At 43.7% G+C, this 20,015-nt stretch overlaps 1 long non-coding RNA gene across 2 annotated transcripts; it reads left to right on the top strand.

The window, feature by feature from the left end:
- The first annotated feature begins 5,917 nt into the window (after positions 1-5,917).
- LOC135293467 (uncharacterized) lies at positions 5,918-18,628 on the top strand. 2 transcript variants are annotated; one of them, XR_010355588.1, is made up of 4 exons: positions 5,918-6,711; positions 10,303-10,399; positions 18,015-18,173; positions 18,446-18,628. It is a non-coding gene; the product is annotated as an uncharacterized LOC135293467 (long non-coding RNA). The 2 variants fall into 2 exon arrangements; XR_010355589.1 differs by lacking the exons at positions 5,918-6,711; positions 10,303-10,399 and adding an exon at positions 10,802-10,951.
- Positions 18,629-20,015: the final 1,387 nt, after the last annotated feature.

Here is a 20,015-nt window from a genome sequence, read left to right as displayed (position 1 = left end):
GAGGAATTCCGGATATGAGGCAGAGACTGCAGCCCGCAGGAATAAAGGGAGAGAGACGGTCTTCCGGGGAAACACAGTTCGGATTTAATTCCAAGGGAGATGCCACCGAAAGACAGAGGAAACAGCCCGACAGCGTGTTATAAAGGGAACAGAACAACCAATCAGGGAGCTGGGGGGGGTGTAACATAACATTAACTGACAACTGCAAATGCCTATGGGGATAGTAACTGGGAGTGGCCTCAATCCCTAGACCAATCACCCAACAGATCTCTTAGAAGATTCTAGAAGATGGGAAGGATCCGCTGGGTGACAGACAGGGACTTGGGGAGGAACCTAGCAAACCTTGGGAGGAGTGAAGGATGATAGACAACACGTTGATGTCCTGGGACCATACCAACTCAGGGGCAGGGGAGAGTGACCCGACACGATCCCACATCTCCCCCTTTTTTGTTTTAAAAATAAAGAAATAAAGAATAAAATAATTAAATGTCCTCTTCCCAGTAGCCGCCACCGAAGTAATCCATTTCTTGCAGATCTTCATGATCCTCTTCTTCCGGTGGCTCTTGTTCCACCACCTGGTTGACGACTACTGGGGAGGCTAACTTAATCAGAAGTCTCTTGATGATTCTCCAAAATATTGATATAACAACAAGCACTAAAAGTATAACAAATACGACTAAAATAACAGTTTTCAACACAGACCCAAGCCATCCTGACAGCCCCCATCCGGAGAACAAGTTCCCCAGCCAGTCTGAAGAGTCCTCTTTGATCTTATTTATCATGTCTCGCATTCTGTCGATCGTAAGACGAACGTCCTCGGCCCTCGACGTCAAATTCAGACAGCAGAGCCCCTCAAAGTCCTCACAGCGATGGTCGTGGAGCAGCAATAGAAAGTCTATTGCTGCCCTATTCTGTAGAGTGGCCTGCCTTGTAATCTCCTCGTCTGCTAGGAGGTCACTTAGCGCGACTGAGGTAAGGTTGGCTTGTTTTGCAACCCAGCACTCTAGATGGCCTAATTCGCCTAAAGCTTGAGCGACTGCCACCCAGGGGAGGAAAGTGATCCAAGCCACTTCCTCTGGCTTGCTCCAATGGAAAATTTCTTCGTCGCATGTGCTGTCCAAATTAGTTAAATCTCTTCTGGTCCGATTGGAATTTGTTGCGACTTCTAATTTTTGCCAATTAACAATTTGGCTTGTGCTGGGCGTAAACAGCGACAGTCGGCCAATGGTACATGGACCTCCGAGAAGGCGAGAGGGGATGCCTTGCCAAGCTCGGTCTCCGCAAATTAAAAAGAACCCATTGGGTAATGAACGGGGTCTATGGTCACGGGTAATTGAAGTGGTGATTTGGGAAAGGGAGGGGCACAGTGATTCAATCGTGTGATTAGAGGTGATATTTATAATTGGAAAAGACTTATCTAGGTCGGAATACGGGAAAAACTGCACGCAAAAATGAAAGGCAGAGGAACCGAGCAATTTGAATTCAACGGGGTCTGTCTTTGATTGATTTAAAGCATTGGTAAATCTCCTCCAGACTACATTAGGGTTGGGGTCAGAGGGTCGGTTGATTTTATTTTCAAAGAAAGGTTCAAGATAATTATGAAGGGACACGGGTAACTTATCTGGAGGGGTTGGGATCCCCACAAGGCAGGTGGACAAGGGGTCTGCTGCTGACGCGGCGGTAAGGCAGATGTTGTCCTGGCCGAGGGCGTTGGCGAGCGTTCTCCAGACATTCCTCTTTGGCTGGGGAACGACCCACTGCACGGATGGCAGTACTGCAGCCATCAGGAGAGAAGAGATGATGACAAAGGCCGTGGGCCGCACGATTTCGGGTGGAGCTGCCATAGCGAAGGGCCTAAAACAATAAATACAGAGAAAGTTCAAACGGTTGAAATTAAAATTCTGGTCCCAGGAGATCAAGGTCTCCCTCAAACGGTTTCCGCTTGCGCCGCCAACAGGACTCCTCAACCTGTGGGATTACACTCACGGACACCTGTCTCTTCGGAAGGAAAGGCCTGACCCACTTTGATGGAACCCATTTTGGACCTGAGGGGGTAGATACGCAAGCATATCCCCTCCCCCAGGTCACCAGGTCAAAAGGCCCTTCCGTTTTCCAAGTCTCTGGGTCTTTTATCAATACTGGTGGTCGCGCCTCCGGTTTTAGACCTTCATGTTGTCCAAAGTGACGCACTATAGGTGGATTCAAATTATTGAACGAGCAATTTAGGAAATTTAATGTGTACAAGGCTCGTGCGAGGCGGGTCTGTGGGGAGTCCATCTTCATCGCCGAATGTTGATGGTGTAAAGTATTCTTTAGGCTCTGATGGGCTCTCTCCACCATGGCTTGGCCTGTCGGGGAATAGGGGATGCCGGTCTTATGTTCTATTCCCCATTGCTGCAGGAAGCTTCGCAACTCCCTGGACTTGTACGCTGGGCCGTTGTCGGTTTTAATAGATTTTGGGATGCCCAACACGGAGAAGGCCAACAAAAGGTGTTTCTTGACATCATTTGCCTTCTCCCCTGTGTGGGCAGAGGCATAGACCGCATTAGAGAAAGTATCAATAGATACATGTACGTAAGAGAGACGTCCAAACTCCGGGATGTGAGTTACATCCATTTGCCACACCTCACAACTAGATAACCCTCGGGGGTTGGTGCCTGATGCGATAGAAGGAAGTTGGAAAGCTTGGCACTGGGGACATGTGGCCACGATTGCTCTGGCCTGTTCCCTTGAGATCTTAAACTGGCGAACTAGGCCTGGAGCATTTTGATGAAACAGCTGGTGGCTGAGCTTTGCTTGCTCAAACATGCTCGGGAGAGGGGCCATCTGGGCAGGAGCAGCAAGAGCATCAGCTCTCCTGTTTCCCTCCATGATAAACCCTGGAAGCTCGGTGTGAGACCTGACATGCATTACATAGAATGGTTGCTCTCGGTGGGAGACTAATAAAACAAGCTTCGAGAGCAAGATGAACAAGGCGTTGTTAGAGACCTCTCGCAGGATTGCACCTTCAGCCCTTGAAACAACTCCTGCCACATATGCCGAATCGGTAACCAAATTGAAAGGTTCAGCGAACTTCTCAAAAGCTCGGACGACTGCGTCCAACTCAGCAATCTGAGGTGATCCCATGACCACCTTGATGTCAGCCTCCCACTGCTGAGTCTGAGGATCCTTCCAAGTCATTACAGACTTGTGGGATGCTCCAGACGCGTCGGTAAAAACTGTCAGAGCTTCAAGAGGAGTTCGACTCTGGACTGATTTTAGTGAAAGGTGGAACTGAACTTCCGAATTAAAAAATTTATGTGCGGGTCTATGGATGGAAATCTGGCCGGAGTAGCTGTCAAGTGCAAATTGCAAAGATTCATTCTCCTGCAATAAGTGCTCCAACATTGCCTTGGTGAAATTCCCAGAACTTAATTGAATCGGGATGTGAATGCAGTCAAAGTCCACACCTGCTAACTCTCGGATCCGCAGGCGTGCCTTACGGATTAGTTCTGCCACCAGCTCCTGTGGCCTGGTCATTCTTTTGGACCGATGGTGACTAAGAAAGACCCACTCTATGATTAAGAGCGGATCCTTAGCCCCTTGGTCCTTTTTGGTGGAACTGTCCCACTGAAAAATCACCCCGTGGAGGTGTGGCAATTTTCCTAGGATTATAAATTTAAATGGCAACTCAGGGAGATAACGATGAGCTTGCCGATTGGAGATGGACACTTGGATTTTCTCTAATGCAGCCCGTGCCTCTGGGGTGAGAGACCTTGGAGAACTAAGCTCCTCTCCCCCTTTCAATAAATTGAAAAGGGGGGCCAGGTCTTCGGTGGAAATACCCAGCCAAGGCCTCACCCAATTCAAGGCACCACACAGTTGTTGGACATCAGACAGTGTTCTAATATGTGGCCGAATTGATATTTTTTGAGGCACAATAGTGCGACGGCCAATTTCGAGACCCAGGTACTTCCAGGGCGGCATCCGTTGAATTTTATCTTGTTGCATCTCGAACCCTGCAGCAATCAATGCATTGATTGTCAGGTCAAGCGCATGGGTAAGTATGTCATCTGTCGGAGCGCAAATCAGAATATCATCCATATAGTGTAGTATGATGACATCTGTCACTGCTGCACGTACCGGGGACAGCAAGGAAGAAATGTACCACTGGCAGATGACTGGAGAGTTTTTCATGCCTTGCGGCAAAACCGTCCAGTGGTACCTCTTCCTTGGGGCTTCTCGGTTGATGGTGGGTACCGAGAAGGCGAAACGTGGGGCGTCATCCGGATGCAGAGGAATTTGAAAGAAGCAATCCTTCACATCGATGACTGCCAATTGGTGATTTTGAGGGAGCATCGCAGGGGACGGCATCCCTGGTTGAAGAGACCCCATATTTTCAATGATGTTATTAATTTGGCGAAGGTCGTGGAGGAGCCGCCACTTGTTCTTGTTAGGCTTGCGGATAACAAAGACTGGGGAGTTCCACGGTGAGGTGGACTCCACCAGATGGCCCTTCTGTAGCTGCTCGTCCACGAGCTCCTGGAGCGCCTTAAGCTTTTGTTTGGAAAGCGGCCACTGCTCTACCCAAATAGGAACGTCTGATTTCCAAATGAGTTTTTGGGTAGGGCGCTCCTCAGTGACCGCTGCCCGAAAAACCGGGGAAGCTGATGGAAGATCAATTCTGGCTCCCCACTGGGCAAGGAGGTCTCTTCCCCACAGGGGTTCCGTATAATCCAAAACAAACGGGCGGACAGATGCCAATTGCCCGTCGGGCCCCACAATTTGGACAAAGCTCCTGGATTGCTTTGCCAATTGGATCCCTCCGACACCCTGGATTCTTCCAGCCACGTTTTGCAGTTCCCATTGTGACGGCCATTCCCTTGCGGGAATGATCGTCACATCTGCCCCGGTGTCTAAGAGTCCATGTAAGGTGGTAACTTTCCCATCTTTCTGCAGGTGGCATGTAAGGCGTGGCTTGTCTCCTGAGACCACTTGAGACCAAGCCACGGTAGGTGTGTTATTTTGATTTGGAGTGATGGAATGACAAATCTCCGGGACAGGGATCGCCTGCGCAATCACCTGACCCTTTGGCAGAAAGATGGGTGGATGTGTGCAGTGCAGGACAATGGAGAATGAATGTATTTGGGATGACAACACACCTGGTAGGATGTTAAGATGTTGTGGTGTGTGTTTCGTGTCTCCGACAACAACATACTTACATTTGACCCGCCACCAAGTACCTGGTGCGTCCGGAGAAACGGAGACTTCGTAGAAGTTGGTGTCCGTGAGGTGTAAAGGTTCAATGAGTTGTAGTCTGTAGGGAGAATGACAAGATTTGGTGGTTAGAATCGGATAGATTTGAGTCATGTCCGTTAAAGTTGGCGACACAGGCGGATTACCTTCGGAAAGAGTACTCAATTGTCCCCCTCCTCCTCCCTCCCCGCAAGTTGTTAAATTTCCCGCCCTACTTATATCGTGGCGCGGGGAGGCCTCGCGCTCATTACTTAGTTTTTTGGACGCTGATCTGTCCGCTGAGGTCTTTGATTGAACTTAAAATTGATAAACTCCTTCCTCAACGGACAGTCAGGCATCCAGTGACCTGTTTTTTGGCAAAGATGACAGGGGGCATCGGCGCCGGGTGGAGGTCTTCTTGTTGGACGAGGTGTCCGATGAGAAACTGGGGTCACGATGGAATCCTCCTCTCCGACAGGAACAGCATCGGCTGCGGCGACCCTCCGAGGTGTATGATGTTGTCCCCGAGGAGGGTTCTCCGGAAGGACTGACACTTTCCGTTCACACACCTCCAGCATCATCGTCAGGTCAGCAGGCGGGTCGAAAGGGAGGCTGAGGATGGCAGCCTTGCAGGCAGGATTAGCGTTGGTGGCCGCCATCTCTGTCAGGATCCCCTCCCGCGTAGACTCGTCTTTCACCTGTATATCTATTGCTTTCCGTAATCTCTCAGTAAATAAAAGAAAGGGTTCATTATCTCCTTGAATTATCTTAGAATAGGGAATATGAGGTGTAGTTGGTGATCTAAGACTGGTGAAAGCTTTTAAGGCTGCTGACGTAGTTGATTTTAAAGCCTCTGAAGGGATGTACCAAGCTTGGTAATTCCCGTCTGCCCAGTCCCCAGTGCCACTAAGGTGTTCTGTAGTAATCATCCCCCCCTCCGTGTCCACGGCGGTGCCTGCATTTTGCCATAATTGGGGCAAAACCTTGCTTATCTCTCGTTTCCAATTAGCCTCCCAGAGACGGAACTCCGAGGGGCTCAGCAGGCAGGAAAAAATCCGCCGCAAATCTGCGGGGATGATTACAACATCGGTGAGGGTGGCCCTCAGGATCCCCCGGAAGAACTCACTCTCCCGGGAGTAATCCTTTTGGGCCTTGCACAGTTCCTTGATCGTCTGATTAGAGAATGGGGTCCACTGGGCCTGGGTCCTCCCCTCCCTCCCCGGGATGTATGTGACCGGGGCCGCGGAGAGAGTAGGCAGCGCCCCCGGGTCCCGGGTTCCAGCCCCCCCACCCAGCACCCGACGGACCGTGGGAACCGGAAGATGGGGCGTGGGAACCAGGGTTCGGGGCGGAAGAGGAGGAGCCAGCGACGGGGGCGGGGACAGATGACATCGTCCCCGCCTCAGAGGCGGAGCAAGTGTGAGATGGCGCAGAGGGCGGAGAGATGGGCGGAGGCAAGGGCGGAGCAGAAGGAGGGAAGGAAAGGGAGGAGTCAGGGTAACGAAAAGGATTTCGGGGCGACCGAAAAGGATTATGGGGAGAAGGAGAGGTTTTGGCGGGAAAGGGCACGTGGCCCCCGCCATCTTGAGATTCGCCGGCGCCATTTTGAAATTGCGAATCTACTGAAGGGGTAGGGGAAGGAGGAGGGTGGAAACGAACGGTTTTGGAACTCTTAAGGAATTTAACTGGGGAAAAAGGAGGGCAGGAAGAATCCCGAAGAGTCTGGCCAGGACTCCTCGGGCGGGGGGAAGGAACGTCCTGAAGAGAGCCAGGAAGATGGTAGGGCTCCTGCGTGCTGCCGACACGGGCTGCTCTCTTCAGGATCCCTGATCTTGGGGTAGAGGCAGAGGAATGAGGGGCAGGGGAAGAACATGCAACTGAACTGGGGACAAACTCAGATGTGGTTGGCGGCTCTCCCAATTGTCTGTGTGATCTTAAAAGGTCCCGAATGGTGGAACATAAGTACGCAATTTTTAGCATTTTGGAATCCCCCGAGCGGCACATACTATTGGCTTTTAAAACGACATGGGACCAAAAAGTATAGTTAAGAATCTGCTCGGGGTCGGTGGCAGGGAATTGGGAGAGGAGCCAAGCGACCAACATCTTAACTTCTTTCTTATCAACATTTTCAAACCCCCCAACAACTAAAACTCCCCGAACTTTGCGAACAAGTCTCTTTTGGGTTGTTGAGACCTTGGCACCCATAACGATGAAATCAAACAACAACCCAAGCCCACCCGCCTTGGAAAAGCAGAGAGGGAAGGAGGAATAGAAAAACGACAGTCGCCAAACCCCGCCGCCGGACACCGCCGGTAGAGAAAAAAAAGACCTGCAGGATTTTGAAAATTGGGTCGACAAAACGACCGAGGCGGATGAAACCGCAAGAGAAAATTCACGTGAATTTAAAAAGACGGGGGTGAGGGAGAGACGAAGAGAGAGGGAAAGGCAGAAGAACTCACACTTGGCGACAGTCTGGGAGAAGTCCAAGACGGGTGGATCCTGCGGGGAGACCGACTCCTGGGTGCTCGGAGCTGCCGGTCTCGATCCCCGGGGAGCGCCACCCCTAAAACGGGGTCTGCTCACCCTGAGGTAGCTTGACGGCCAAGAGGAAAGTCCAAATCCAAGCGGACTGAGTCCTGGGATCCGGGATCCTCGTCCGTGGGTCCGGTGGTCTTCTCGGAAGGCCCCACGTTGGGCGCCAAACTGCAGCGGTGGGCTGACCTCAACAGAAATCCCGGCCGGCTAAGGCCAGCGTCACCGGCAGCACTGTGACGCCCCCAGTATCCACTCGGGAGCAGGGGTGCGCCTAGGGCGTAGAAGCCCTGAGTGACGAGGAATTCCGGATATGAGGCAGAGACTGCAGCCCGCAGGAATAAAGGGAGAGAGACGGTCTTCCGGGGAAACACAGTTCGGATTTAATTCCAAGGGAGATGCCACCGAAAGACAGAGGAAACAGCCCGACAGCGTGTTATAAAGGGAACAGAACAACCAATCAGGGAGCTGGGGGGGGTGTAACATAACATTAACTGACAACTGCAAATGCCTATGGGGATAGTAACTGGGAGTGGCCTCAATCCCTAGACCAATCACCCAACAGATCTCTTAGAAGATTCTAGAAGATGGGAAGGATCCGCTGGGTGACAGACAGGGACTTGGGGAGGAACCTAGCAAACCTTGGGAGGAGTGAAGGATGATAGACAACACGTTGATGTCCTGGGACCATACCAACTCAGGGGCAGGGGAGAGTGACCCGACACGATCCCACAGTTTGACAGAAAAGTGTTTTTTCTGGACAGGAAAGAACTGGTACTTGGAGGTCAGCTATGAAAACCCTACTCCTACAAACCTTTGACATCACTGATATCTGGCAAATGCATTTGTTTTGCAGATGAGAAAAAAAATCAGAAAATATAGACTTGATTGTAATGGAAAATTCATAAGAAAAAAAGCTTATAAATATATATTTCATAATACATAGAAAAATGTATATTATTTTCTCCAAGAATTAAAAAACTGGTTTAGCACATCCACATCAGCAGTGAATTTGAGGGGGGAAATTTAATAATGTTTCAGTATCAGCAAGATATAAACCAAATGTAGTATATCAGAGAATTCAGTCAAAAGAATAGAAAATGGAATGTTGTTTTCAAGGTGTAATAACCAATAACAGAGTTACTGGGTCTTCTCCTATATGAAGGAAGAACTCACTCTTTGAAGGGGGGCCTGGCAATCTTCAAATGCTTTTGAGAAGCGGATGGCTCAGGCATTCAGCAAAATCCATGGCCTTGGTATGCTCTGCACTCAGCATAAATCTACATCTGTGCTGCAGATTAGACCACTGCACTGGAGAATGCAGAAAAAATTTGCATCTGGAATTTGGCAAGGCTAAAACCCACTGTTCCCTTAAAAGTCAACAAAGCAAACCCAAAAATTCATTATATTCCTTTGTCTCTGTCTGAATGGCACTTACACGTATCCAGAGATGTGCAGACTATTACAGACAGTGTGTTTTATGCAGGGTATGGGGACTTCCAGGTGAATGATTTGCAATGTTTTGGCCTTCCAGCTGAAAAAAAATGCCCATTTCTTTCATTAATGGGTTTAATTCATTGCAACTCCTTCACAGGAAAGTGACCTTTGGGTGATATAAGTTGCTTTCAATATTTCAATATTGCTTTTAATTTCAATGAAAAACATTTATACTATTCTTGATGCAACAAGTGGTATGGATTCATAATTTAATATCTTTTCCAGTGAAAGACCTGAGACATCAAGTTTGGGTGTCAGGATAAAAACAAATAGAAATAGTAAAGCTAAATAGGTATGAATTCTAAGATCACAATAGAATTTTCCAGGTCAGAAAACAGGAATGAACTCTACAGAGTGGAGAAAGATAATTTGTCAGACATTGTTTCTTTAAAACCCTAATTAAACCAATTAATCTACCCAGCATTCAGACAGAGTTGTAGAAGCCTTGGCAAAAAAGAGAGAGAACACTGGAATGAGAATTTTACTTGAACAAATAAAATGTCTACCTATTTTTTTTTTTTCTTAAATGAGTGCTATTTTTTTCACTCAGAAAAATGCTTCCACAGTGTATTTGACAGCTCAGAGTGTGTAAAATTGTGCAAATCAGCTTTTCTGGCAGGCTGGATATCAAAGAACTCACCTTTTCAGTGAGGATATAGAGTGCAAATACTGTTAATACTGAAATTAATAATAATGTTAATACTGAAATTACTCACTTCCAAAATGTAGAATTTGCTTCCTTTTAAAGGAAAAACTCTTCAACCTCCTTTCAATGACCATTACCATTAGGTATTACTCTGATTAGATATCCCTTTGATCCATGTGGCCCAGTAGGAAACATATGTAGAGATAAGAAAGAATAAATTTCTTTAGATCTGTGTGCCATCACCTTATGTATTCAGAGGTTAGTACAGGTTTTTTAGGTTTGTGAAGGGTGTAGAGGTTTGTGTGTTTCTGCTTGAAATTATCATTGTAAGAGAGAAACTAGTGCCTTTTTGGTAGAAGTCAGTAAGTGCTTCATAGCTCTGTAAATAACTATTACCTTTTTTTTTTCCCAAGCCCCTATACCACTCTGTTGGTATCAGCTGTGTTAAAACCACAGAGGTTTTGTGCTGGAGTGATGCTGCAGAGGTCTTTCCATCTGTCTGAATGCCAGGTAAGTTTTCAAATCTTTGCATGTACAAATTAGCTCTGGTAATATTGTAAGATCTTTTTGCAACATTTATCAGCTCTACTGTCATTTCACCATGGAGCTGCTGAACCTCTCTAGGAAACTAGGGCAAAACCCCTGAAAAAGATGATGTGAGGACTGTCAGGATAGATAGACTCCATTCATTCACATAAAATGTCAGCAAGAAAATCAGACTACTACTGCAGAAAATTAGAAAAAACTGGTCCTTTAAGTACTGTAGACTTTAAAGTGTCAATAATGTTTTGAGCTGGTGCTTTGTAGAGCTGGCTTCCCTGTTCTGAGTTGTGATGTCATTTCTGGAACACAATAGCAGAAGCTGAGCTGTTCTTTGCATAGTTTCTGGCCAAGGCTTGTTTGGCCCTTGGGAACAGAGACAGGAGTTGTCACCTGGCAGCTGTTATATTTTTAAAAAATTTCCTGTAAAGAGAGAGGCTCCACACTGATATTGCAGGTTCATACCATGGACTGCCTATGTTTTGTGGTCAGGCTCTTTGGTGTCAAGCAGCTAAAACTGTAGTAAGTGGTGGAGTGCCTTTGTCATTTCACCAATGGAAAGGAGCCTGTCTTTACCCTTGAATTTACCTGAACTTTGAGCTGAAAGGAACTGGATCAGAGCTTGTGTGATTCATATATACCTAAATCAGATCATGAATAAGCCAACAGCCAGAACATTTACTGGAAAGAAGAGAAAATGGTTAAGTTCTGCTCTTGGTCACATAGAATGGAATCTGGTTTTGGTGAATTAGTGCTTTTTAGAAGTATTGACTGTTGAATCTTTGTTGAGTACTGAACTTGCTGTAATTTTGTCACTATATCTAACAACCTAAAGTTATGGGGAGTTGAGGATTTTAGGGGAGTTATTTAATCACAAGTCCCCAGTCTAAACTCACCTTACCACCAAGTAGCTCTATCCAAATCCCTTGACTGGGCATGGTTATTTGACAGCAGAGATATAACCACATGGGAGTGATAAAGGTGTCTTTGACAAGCTGGACAGTCCCAGTGGGGTTTGCTCACAGTGGGTGTGACCTCTCATCCTCCTGCCTTGTTGTATTTTCTTGGGGGTGAGCTCTGCACCTACACCCAAGCTGGTTCCAAAGGGGAGCTAGAAAGTGCTTCCATCTTATACAAAATCCAAACCTTGCTACCTGGAAAATTTTCTAAAGTTGTTCCAAACACCCCCAAAAGCAAAGGAAGCAATCTGAATTTATCTGCTGTCAGAACATCAGAAGATAAAGGAGAGACTCTGTGCCTACATTTTCCTACCTCTGAATATCTATTGAAAAGTTTAATGATATAACCTGAAGTGTCACATTAGAAAGAAAGCATAGGTGGAGGATAAAATCAGGATATTGTCATGAGGAAACTGACAACAGCAAGAGATCTAAAAAGAGACTGTTCTGGAAAACAATTTCAAAGATTAATTGGTAAAAAACACTGTTATTTTAGAAGCATCAAGAAAAACAACCCTCCAGAAGATGTTAGAAAAAGAAAAGTATGAGTTTTGAGATTAACATTTCCAGCTGAGGGAATACCCAAAAAGAAAAAAAAATTAAATGTTGTTGCCTGAAAGGTTTTCAGTTATCTGTGCAGATTAAAAAAGGAATTGAGATTCTGTGTGAGGCTACAGGCTCTGCTGCTCAGAGAGCCTCTTTGTAATGAGACTTCTGAACGTTCTGCTTGCAATGCCAAGGAAATTATCCTCAGTATGAAAGCAGGATATTCAGGATCCTTCTGAAGTGGTGAAAAAGTCTGAATTAGGGAATTGGTTGGGAGTAAGAAACACCTTAGTGTGAGGGTCCAGTTTTCTCTAGACTTAGACCTATTTAGAGACTGACAAGTGTTTCTTTTCCCTTGTGTGGGAGGCAAAATGTTGTGAAAGAAGTTATAGTTTCATTCACAAAGTCAAACTGGGCACGCAGCTGTTGAAATATCTTAAAAATGTCTCATAGCACCACTTCAAAGAGACAGACCAACACTTTGGTTCATCAAGTATTAGGAGAGGTTGCAATACCTGGGGCAGGTGTTCTCACCCTGGTACTTCTGAATTTGCACATCACCATTCTAGGTGGCTGGTGAGGTCACTGCTGTCATGTGAAAAAGAGGTCATGAAGCATCATTAAGGTTTATTATTCCATGCCTGCTCACACTTTTCTAGACATCTGCTTTATCAAAGCCCATGTTCCTTGAAAGAAATGTTCCTTTTCTTGGCTGCCTTGCATGAAGAGCTTGTGGGACATGGTGTTATTAAGTATGATTAAATGTGAGAGAATCTGTCCCCTGTTTTGAGGACATAGTGTTCTTTTTTCCCCCTTCATTTTGAAAAAGCAGTAGAATAACCAGGGAAATTATCTAGTCTGATAATGATCAGCCTGGTGAGTGGCTGAGACATTAGCACACTAATTATGCCTCCTTGTTTGTGATTTGTTCCTGTGCTCACAGTTCCACGAAGTGTTTGGTATATACCACAGAATGGAAGAATGAAATGGTACACAGGGGCTATGATTAACCTTAAGGGTAAATAAATAACACTCTCAGACCTCTAGCAGTAACTGTCTCTTCAAAAGCTGCCCTTTCCTGACAATTAAAGGCCCATTGGAGTCAGTGTCATTACTCCTACTGACTTCTGTAGGAACCAAGCAGGCCACTTCTTTTCTACTCTGTTGACTGGAGGCTGTTTATTCCAGACAGAATGATAGAAGTCGTGGCAGGAAATGTCTAACCCTGGCTCACAGTTCTTAATATGTCTAGTATCCAGAGCTTTCCAGGAGCAAAAGAGTGACAACAGGTTTTCCTCTCTTTTTTCTGTGATCAAAAGCTCTTGTCAGATGGGCTCAGTGTTTCCAATTCCTGCTCCTGGAACTGGGGAGCCTGGGTCTTACAGGGAACCACTGCAAAACTCCTGTCTCTCTACCTTCTGTGGTGGTGGGAGCAATAAGGGATTTAGTTGTTGTAGCACAAGATAAAAAAGGAACAACTCCCAAACCCCTGCTATGTTGGAAAATGGCACAAAAATCATGTTATTTACTGCTTTAAATCCAAGTCGTTCCTGTAGATCTCTTCCCAGTAACAGAATAACATCATGTGCTCATGAATCAACCTTGCCCTTTTTTCCATGGAGTGGTTTGTATTCATGTGTGAGTGATACATCTTGTCCGTGAATGTCTGTAGTGTATGAAAGAATTGTGAGCTTTTTTTTGCTCTTGTTAAATCCGCTTTTCCATGGAATCCTTGATGCTATTTTGCTACATCTGTAGCAATTTGGTTTTTGGAGCACATTCCTTTTTAACATTGTGCTGAATTCAACCTGATACCAGGCAGAGCCCTTGCCATTTGTCAAGAAAGGCTAATTTTGTGATTGCATATTAGACCTATGATGTGGGTAAAACTTGCTGTTATTACTGCCATAAGCTGTTAGAAATACATAAAAATATCTCAGATGTGCATTGTGAATCTTCTTATTAGTGACAATTTATTGCAGCTGAGCCCCTGCAATAACAGGGGGTTTATTAGTGGGAGAAATAAGGAAGTGTAAAAAATGAATATTCTTAAGTAAGCTGTAAGCAAAGGAAGTCCTTGCTGAGAAATCAGACCATATATTTGTCAAGGAAATTATTTTTTTTCCTAATTAAGATGATCTTATTAAAAATAAGCAAAATAAACCTGAAGACAGGCAGTAAGGAGTAGTCTTCTTCCCCTGTTTAGTTTTTGATTATCACTTTTCAAATCCTTTTGTCATGACCATGGCAAATGGGCAGAATCCTACTCTGAATACAAGAATGGAAAAGCCATGTCATCTGCAGAGTGGGGCAGTGCAGTGGGGTGCAGTGATGGGACACCTCTCAGCTGAACTGGGGACTTGTCTGCACCCAGATGTGTCACCCACTTTCACCCTGTCAGCACTGCTGCCTTATGAAGGGTGTCAATCAGATGGGTTTCTCCTCTAGAGAGGCGTGAGAAGCACAGAATTACTCGTGAAAGGGAACTTAAAGCAAGCCTGAGCTTAGTGAGATACAGGTTGGATCATATTGCTCAGGGCCTTTCCCAGGGAAATCCCGAATAGTTCTTCAGGAAATAGATTCCACAGCCCTTGTGGAAGAACTTGTCCCAGTTTTGACTGTTCTTCCTGTCAGAAGATTTTCTCCTAATACTTAAGCAGAATTCTCCTTGTTGCAACGTGTCTTTCGTCTCTCATCTTTTTCACTATGTATCTTCAAGACAAATGTGACACTTCTTTACTTCTTTTTTCTAGCCTCCCATTAGAGGGTTGAAGACTGTAGTAAGGTTCCACCCTTAGACTCCTCATCCTGAGAATGGTCCAACACAAAAAAGGCAAAAAGAGCCTTTTGTAAGACTCTTTGGTAAGACTCTTCCTTTGAAGGAAGGAAGGTCATTGATAGGCTGTCACATAAAAGATGGAATATATGGTTAGAAAATATTAGTTACAGAATTAAAAATGTCAATATATGTGGAATGCAGGTTGAATTTTGTTGTTTGTCAATGCTCTGAGAAAGAGAGGAGGGCTCTTATTTTAATCACATTTTGCTATGTAGCCCTACTTGTACAGATTTTCATGTCTCCTAGTGTGACCAAGAGGTCTTCCAGGTACTAACACAAGGGAGGGTTTATAAAACACATTGGTAATATTCTGCTCCCAGCAGCTCTTCATGCAATAGAAACATCCAAATCACCTCTTCTTTTCTCTTCACAGCCATCTTTCTGCTGCAGAAGTGCTTCAATATGTGTGCAGTGTAGCAGCTGATGTTTGCCACTGTGATAAACAGCAGATTTTATCTCTGTGACATGTGTTGCAAGACTATCACTCCCTGCAATCACAGTGTTTTATACAGCAATACCACATTGCAAGCAGATACCTCTTTTGATTTTCAGGCACAAGTTTGAATATTTTTAATGCTATATATTTTAAAATACTTCACACAGGTGAATATCTATGTTTTGAATTGTTCCCTTCACAGTTTACCTATTTAAAACCTGACCCAGTTTTTCTTTTCTTCTCATTGTTTTGTCATTCATCCTCCTTCCATTATTTTAGTGATTGCAGTGTTTTCTGTTCTAATACAGCTAGTAACATGGTGTTGACTGATTCATCTAGGTATGGAAAATTTCAAACAATTGAGTAGTATTTCTTGCACCAGCTGGAATATGCCTGTCTTGTTTGATATTGACACCTTGTCAATATTTCTTCTTTTTGCTTATAGTCCTTCACTGACTTCATTATTCCTCTAACCTGTCACTCCATTCAAAACAAGCCATAATAATTTTCACTTTTCAGAACAATTCTCACCCTGTATTCTCAGACAGAGAAACATTTTGAATTGTGTTGCTACAGGAACCAAAGCAGATAAACAACTGCACCAGTGCCCACCCCTGAGGGATGATGCTGGGTATGGCTGCCAGCTGGACTTGGCACCACTGATCACAGCAGTGGGCTCCATCACTTCCCCAGGGATGGAGGTGAGGCTGACCAGCCTCTTCTTAATTACCTGGATCCTCCTGCTTGCCTTCTTGAAGAGAGATGAAGACTTGCTACATGGGTTGCTGTTCCTGCCATGTTTCTATCATGTTTTAGAAGAATTATCTTTAAAAAAGACTATTTTGAATTATTGTTTTAACAAGATCAACTAGTAGTGAAATACTGTGGTTTGTGATTCCCTAGACCCCAGTAACTTTTTTAGACTTAGAACAGTTGCTAACCTGCAGGCCTGCAATGATGCTCATTTTAACCACAGACTGCATACTTTTTTAGCTGTATTTTATGAAATACATTCTGTATTCAGCAACTTTGGTCTTCAGGAAGGAATCTGCCAGTGGTAATGAGTTGTTGTTGTTCAATTTGCCAGTGTGTTCCAGCTTCTCATATTTCTTTGCATGGCCTGTCCTCACTACTTGAAATTTCTCATACTAGATTAGAGACTGTACAATTTTGTTGTGAAATGGTAGGAAATAATTATTCAAATAATTATTTTAATTTATTTTCATTGCTGCTTCATTTTAGTTTTAGCTCATCTTGTCTTGAGATTTGCTAATTCATTAAGGATCATTAGGGTAGGAAAAGAGCTCCAAGACCAACCTTTGGCTGAACACCCCTGTGTTAGCTAAACCACAGCACTTAGTGCCATGACAAGTAGTTACTTGAACACTTCTAGGCATAGTGACTTCACTGCTTTCTTTCCTGTTTCTGTATTAGCTGAAGACATTAATGAGACTTTTGTTACATCTGGTAATTATTCTTCCTATTCCCTTTTTTCTGTTCTGTCTTCTTTTCTTCACAATGCCAGTGGTGGCTTCCTATTTCCCCAGTTGGCTTCTCTTGGGTCAGTTTTATTTCTTCTGAATGAGGTCAGCTACACTCCAGTAGATTTTTAACTTTGGTATGTACCCAAATAATTTTCTTGGTTATTGGCTTATTTTTTCTACTCATCACCTAATTTTATCCATGAGGATAAACTTTCAAGTCATTCTGATGAGAAGAATGAAACTCTAAATGATCTGCTGGGAAAACCCCAGCTATTCATTAGCTGTCTAGAAACCCTGTTGCTCAGTGCCATAGGTGCACTTCTGTTAATTAAGGATAAGAGTGCACTTCACCAATGGAAACTGAAGAGGAAATATCAGGAGATGAGGAAATGAGAGATTTTCCAGCATGGAGTATTTAAAGCAGTGACCCTAAAGTGAACTTTAACTACTCCTACAGACAGCACAAAATTCAAAGCAGTTGACAATAACCTTTAAGGTGAAGGATGAATGCTGAGGGAGGAAAAAAACTCACCCAAACCACACACACATAAAACCAGTTTCTGGATTTATACATTGCTACAGGGTACTGAAGGTGGTTAACTTGTTCAATTTCTGTAAATCTCTCTATGTGGAATAGTTCATCCAGAGAATCAGTAATGCTACTTCTATAGTAGCTCTATAGTGTAAAATATTAGATAACTTTGCTAAAGGTTATTGATAATATTTTCTTATAATTACTCAGAAATCCACATATATTTGTGATTTCTAAGAGTAAAGGAACTTGTATTTATACCTGGAAGAGAATACTTTCTGAACTTCAACCCTAGCCTAAGAGATCTGTTTTCCTAGCTTTGTTATTCCCGGCAAGAACAGAAGTCCACAAGGGCTTCCTTCTTCATAACCCACAGGTTTCTCTAGCCTGCAGCCATTCTGAGCACTTAACAAGCTAGCTTCTGAGTCAGATGTAGGAAGGTGATATATTTACAGCAAAATAAAATTGCCATTGGAAGTCTGAAAACTGAAATAGTTATCACTTTATTTCTCTCTCCATTTTCATCATAATATCATAAATTAAGTTACCTTTTATTCTCTTGGAAAGGCCTTTGTAGCTACAAATCCAAATGGTTATAGCATGAAGACAGTTCATTCCTCCTCCTAGCTTTAATTCAGTTTGCAACTCTGCCACTGGTTCTGAGCTGAAAAATAAAGCATGATGGAAAAATACAATAAGGCTTTTTGATATTTCTAAATTATAAACAAAGATTTAACATTTTGAATGGATAATTATAACTAAAGGAGCTTTTGTCAATTTTCCTTCCAGAATTCTCAAACGCTGAACCTTTGGAGCTCTCAGCTTCATTAATTAATTATGTTGAACTTGCCCAGAGCACGATCTGTGCCTCAGGATTTTCCCTGACTGTGTTTGGGAGCTCACAGATCCCAGTGTTGCTGCACTACACTGCATCTGATGGCCACAAGAGTGAGTTGCTTCTGATAGTGTTTCTAATTGGAAAATATGTTTAAAGAAATAGATGCATGAAATGGCAGTCTTCTTGCTTTTACATTCTTACATGAAAAATTACCTTATTAATTTTCAAATGGTAGCATATTTTACACAAATGTTAAAAATCACAAATTGAAAGAAAACCTTTCAAATTACTGACTGGTGGAAATGACATATTTTGAGCATTTGTTCCAATCAAGCAGCAATTCAGGTTTCCTTCTAGACATCCCATTTCTTCTCCTTTACAGGTGGAATCTGGCAGTATTCCTCTCACGGCCTCTGTAGTCTGATGTGTGCATGAGAGAAGAAGCAGAATGATTTCTATGCATCAGAGGAAATGGCTGGGATGGCTGGAATGAATGATGATTACCAGTATTTCCATTGTGAAGGCAAAGGAGCAGAAAATACTATGGCAGAAGGAATCCTTCAATCTAATCCAAGCACTGGAGCTGTAGCCTTCAAAGGCTCTTATTCAATTATTCTCCTCTGTGACCACTGCCTTAATACCATTTTTGTTCATTAATATTCTAGGTCTGTGAAAAGCTAAAAGGCACCAAGACACAACCTATTAGCATGTCTGAAATGCCTAATGCAGGGCCAAGTTTCAGCACAACAGTGTGATGTTCTCATGCAATGTCCACTGAAGAAATTGCTGTGTAGTGGAAGAACAGCCAGCTGTGCTTTCTGAGGAATAAGTAAGAGGGGTGGAATGAGGAAGAGCCCAACCTGTCTGTGAGAACACACAAGCAGATGTTCTGTCCAAGTGTTGTTTGAATAAACATCTGATTTTGCAATGAAGTTTTCCATATCCTGAATTCTTTTCAGCTGATATATACTATTAATTTAATATTTTATCTGTTGTTCTTTATTTTTCAAAAAAATGTTTTGAAGAAGCTTGGCTTTGTGTATATGACCCAGAAGGGGCTAACACATCCCAGCTTAAATATCTCTCATGCCAATCTTAAGGGGGACAACCAAAAAAGAAAGACATTAGCTTAATTTAATACTCAATGCTGCCTAGCTTTTTTTTTTTTTTAATTAATTTCTCAAAGCTCCTCTTAAAAGAAACTGATTTTTATTTCACTTTTTAAATTTTACCCTTTAGAGTCAGGTAAGGTCAAGATCCTTCCTCTCCAAACACATTTTTCCTATCTAATTGCAGGCAACTCTACCATGATCATTGTTCCAATGACTTGTCTTCCATGATCAAAATTAACAAGCTAGTACACACTATCATCTTTCTCCCAGGATGTTGTGGCCATGCCTCCTCAGAAATAGGATATCCAGTCTCAGCTTGTGCAGTCTTTCAGGAGGAATTCTCCAGATTCTCAGATGTTTCTTGTAAATTGATTCTTTTATTGATTCATTATTCCCTGAATGTAACATATTCCCTGCAAAGGGTAAGCAGCAGAGTATACTAATGCATCTCTGAAGCTTGAGGGAATTTCCTGACATATAATCTGTTTACTCATTCACCCCAGCTAATTCCTAATCCTAAAATTTAAAACTTTCATAAACTTGATGATTAGGAGTTTCTCTGATGATCTCCATGTCATTCACAGATTTTGAGAGGATCACATGAACTAGAAATGTTTTCATTGCTTTGTTGTTGTTGTACATCCTTACACAGTTTTGGTCCTGATGCTTTGACTTTAGAAGTTGCAGTAGCTTTTACAATGAGAAGTTTATTGAAGACACCATTTCAAAATAGCATTTACTTGAACTCATACTGCTTTGCATGCTGTGATCTATTTCAAGACAGTCTACAAAGTCAGAATGAACCAACACAATACCCTCTCTACAAATTTATCTGAGAGA

The sequence above is a fragment of the Passer domesticus genome, chromosome 2, assembly GCF_036417665.1.
Source record: "Passer domesticus isolate bPasDom1 chromosome 2, bPasDom1.hap1, whole genome shotgun sequence".
Lineage (NCBI taxonomy): Eukaryota > Metazoa > Chordata > Aves > Passeriformes > Passeridae > Passer > Passer domesticus.
This window is presented reverse-complemented; position numbering and strand designations above follow the sequence as displayed.